Source organism: Canis aureus, chromosome 10, assembly GCF_053574225.1.
Source record: "Canis aureus isolate CA01 chromosome 10, VMU_Caureus_v.1.0, whole genome shotgun sequence".
NCBI classification, from domain to species: Eukaryota; Metazoa; Chordata; class Mammalia; order Carnivora; family Canidae; genus Canis; species Canis aureus.
In genome coordinates this window covers 851,570-855,816 of record NC_135620.1, presented here as the reverse complement: position 1 = coordinate 855,816, position 4,247 = coordinate 851,570, and positions in this window count along the sequence as shown.

The window sequence follows — 4,247 nt, the reverse complement described above, 5'->3', positions numbered from 1 at the left end:
TTTATATGATATAATGAAAATGGCAGTATATCTCTGTATATAATCCACAACAACAGTTCAGTCATGAGATAAACAACAGACATGTCCCAGCTGAGGGAAATTTTACAAAATACTCTACTTCTCAAAGTGTTCCAGTTCAACAACAAAAAGGAAAGGCTGAAAGACTGTCACAATCCAGAGGAGCCTAAGGAAACATGAGGACAAATAGAATGTGATATGAGGGATGGAAACTTAGCAAAAACTAAGGAAATCTGTATAAAGTATGGTCTTTGTTTTCGTTTTTGTTTTTGTTTTTTGTTTTTTGTTTTTTGTTTTTGGTCTTTGTTTAAAGTGAATTTTTTAATATTGATTCATTAGCTAATATTTGTACCATACTAATATAAGATATCAATAATTGGAGAAATTGAGTGCAAGTGCATGCGAATGCTCTGTACTATCTTCTCAATTTCCCTATAAATCTTTGGTTTTTCCTAATAAATAAGATTTATTTTGAAAATTGACTTAAATGAATGAGGCTCCAAATGTGAAGACATTTTTAGAATAGTTGAATTAACTTTTGCCTTATTCTTAAAGAGTTCCTTTGATGGAAACAAAGTAAGAATTTTATATCAGAAGGAAAGAAAAACACTTATGAACACGTACAATGCCTCCTCAACCTTAAAAGCAGGAACGGATAATAGCAAAAATCAGATAAAAATACTTCTATAATAATAGACACCATATTGTAAGTGCTTTTAAAATTAGCAACACATAACATTTATTTCCTTGACATTTGTCTTCCAAAGATTTCAAAGTGTTTCAGTGTCAGTTGAAACAGGGGAAGAATCTCAGGGAAGAATCCTTCACATAATAATAGGACCATTGGTAATAATATCTCTCAGTTCATTCCAAATCCATAAAGATGCGTTTCCTGATGAGTGACTGAGCTGTGAAGAAAGAGATGAGAAACCCTCATCCCTCTGAATTACTTGTGTCAGAATATTTTCACCATAGTACCACGGATAGTAAATTATCCTTATTAACAGGAAATACGTCTCAGATTGGAATCTGAGCAATCAGATGGGCAGAGAAAAATTGCTTTGACTCGCTCTTCATCTTTTAAAGACAAAGGAGAGCTTCTCTATGTACAAAGTCAGTTGTCAAGATAGCCTTAGGGAATAAGAGTCTGCAGCATGGATTCCCACTGTGCAGCTGGGAAGCCCGTGCCCCAGGTCTTCCTGAACCCAAACCCCTGGGCCTGTCCCCCAACAGACGCTGCCATGCTGAGGTCATTTGCAATTGCTCTCTTAGGAGCTCTGGGGAAGGGGGAAGGAGATAGGATGGAACGGGAAGCATGGAGGCCAAGAAAATTAAGGCCATTCCAATTTAAATTCAGTGTTAGCCAAAGTCCTCCCATCCCAGGTCCCTGTGAAGAAGAGCTGAAATTTACATTACTTCAGTTACAGGAAAAAAACAAAAGTTTACAGCTTAATGACCTAGAAAGCCCCACAATAGAATCAAAACTGAGCCCAGGCCAAGGACCTGAAGCCTCTATTAGAATGAAGACAGAGCTCAATGCCCTTGAATGTTCCATATCAAAATGTAAACAGAACTTGAGGAATTGCTCCAGCCCTTCTGGAGGTCCCCGAGACCAGCCCTTAAAACTAAGCTAAAACCCGCCTCGGGATCCAAGTCCCTGCTCCACTCTGTTGGGTATACTTGGACACAAGCTCAAGCTTGTAAATAAACGCACGTGTGTTTGAATCAGTGTCGGCTTCTCCGTGGTTTCCTGGATTCGCAATCTTGGGCACAACACTCTGAGATAAAAAAACAAAACCAAAAGAAGATCGGACGCAGGTAGAGTAAACGCAGGTTTCTGAGAGAATCAGCGAGACCCGGGGGCTTGGGGGCTCTTCTGTGGAGGCCCATGCAGACTGGGGGACCAGATGCTCAGCCCCAGAGCCAGAGGACCCAGAGACCCCACCCGCATCCCGCCCATCAGGGGGGGTCTCAGGGAGCAGCACTGCACCGCCCACTGGAGGCCAGAGGTGCTGACACCCACCCCGCCTCTGACCCCGCAGGTGCAGCTACCACGCAGATGTGCACCTGATAATCAGCGCCAGAGCCCATCCCCAGACGCTGCACAGACCACTCACTGCCACCATGTTGTCGGACCACAGAGGATGCAGAGATTCAGCTCTGCCTGGAAAGTAGGATCTAGCTTCCTTTGTACTTTGTGCTTTATTGTCATTTATTTTCTTTGATTTTTTAATTAATTGCCATATTTTAATTTTTATGTATGTACCTTATATATTTCTTATTTTTACTTTCATGGTACTTTAATTGTGTTTCATATTTTTGGATTTAGAATCTTTTAAAATGCAGGCCAAAATAATCTGGTGTTTTTTTTGGAGGGCAGTTGTTATTGTTTTCCTTGGTTTTTCTTTTTCTTCCCTCTTTCTTTTCTGGAAAAGGTAATGATGGATAAATTCACCTCCATAAAATAACATGAGGTAGTACTCACAGCCAGGAAGTCCATCAATAAACATATATGATGTCTAACTAAAGTTTAAAACAATGATTATAAAGATAGCAGCTGGGCTGGAAAAAGAGCACAGAAGAAAACTAGAGAATCCCTTACTGCAGAAATAAAAGAACTAAAATCTAGTCAGGCCAACGTTAAAAATGCTATAACTGAGATGCAGTCCCAAGTGGAAGCCATAAAAACAAGAAAGGTTATGGACCACAGAGACAGACGTAGGGAAGTCAGCCAATTATTAAAACAATAATATTCATATCTTAGGAGACTCAGAAGATGAAGAAAGAGAACAAGTGGGCCTTTCTTAGACATTAGAAACGACAAATACCCACCATTTGCTTCAACGTGAATGGAACTGGAAGGTATTATGCTGAGTGAAGTAAGTCAATCGGAGAAGGACAAGCATTGTATGTTCTCATTCATTTGGGGAATATAGATAATAGTGAAAGGGGATATAAGGGAATGGAGAAGAAATGTGTGGGAAATATCAGAAAGGGAGACAGAACATAAAGACTCCTAACTCAGGGAAATGAACTAGGGGTGATGGAAGGGGAGGAGGGCGGGCGGTGGGGGTGAATGGGTGATGGGCATTGATGGGGGCACTTGATGGATGAACACTGGGTGTTTTTCTGTATGCTGGCAAATTGAAAACGAATAAAAAATAAAATTATTATTAAAATAAAAGAAAGAGAGAAAGAGAGAAAGAAAGAAAGAAGAAAGAAAGAAAGAAAGAAAGAAAGAAAGAAAGAAAGAAAGAAAGAGAGAGAGAGAGAGAGAGAATGGCACCTGGGTGTTCATTCAGTTAAGCTTCTGCTGTAGGCGCAGATCATGATCCAGGTCCCAAGGCAGGCTCCCTGTTTAGCAGGGAACCTGCTTCTCCCTCTCCCTCTGCCACTCTCGATCATGCTTTTTCTCCTCTCTCTCTCATATAAATAAATAACATCATTGAAAAAGAAACAAACAAACTCAGAAGGAAGAGAAATCTCCCATGTAGAAGAATTTCAAACAATTCGTGCAGACATACCACACTCAAGTTCATGAGCATAGTTTAAACTTTTATGTGTGCAATATACATAGTAACTTCCTTCTGCAAAATATATTATGAAAAACCTAAAATAATAATGATAATAATAATAATAATAATAATAATAAAGAATCACTTAACTACGGAGAAAGATGACAAACACTACCTCAGCAAGATGATCAGATCGATACCAAGACTGATAAATCATGTTGATAGTATCTATCCTTTATATTATATAATAAAAATGGCAGTATATCTCTGTATATAATCACAAAAACAGTTCAGTCATGAGATAAACAACAGACATGTCCCAACTGAGGGAAATTTTACAAAATACTCTACTTCTCAAAGTGTTCCAGTTCAACAAAAACAAGGAAAGGCTGAAAGACTGTCACAATCCAGAGGAGCCTAAGAAAACAGGAGGATAAATGGAGTGTGATATGAGGGATGGTAATTTAGCAAAAACTAAGGAAATCTGAATAAAGTATGGTCTTTGGTTAATGCGAATATTTTAATATTGATTCATTAGTTCATATTAGTACCGTATTAATATAAGATATCAATAATTGGAGAAATAGAGTGCCAGTGCATGCGAATGCTCTGTACTATCTTCTCAATTTCCCTATAAATCTTTGTTTTTTTCCTAATAAATAAGATTTAGTTTGAAAATTGACTTAAATGAATCAGGATCCAAGTGTGAAGACA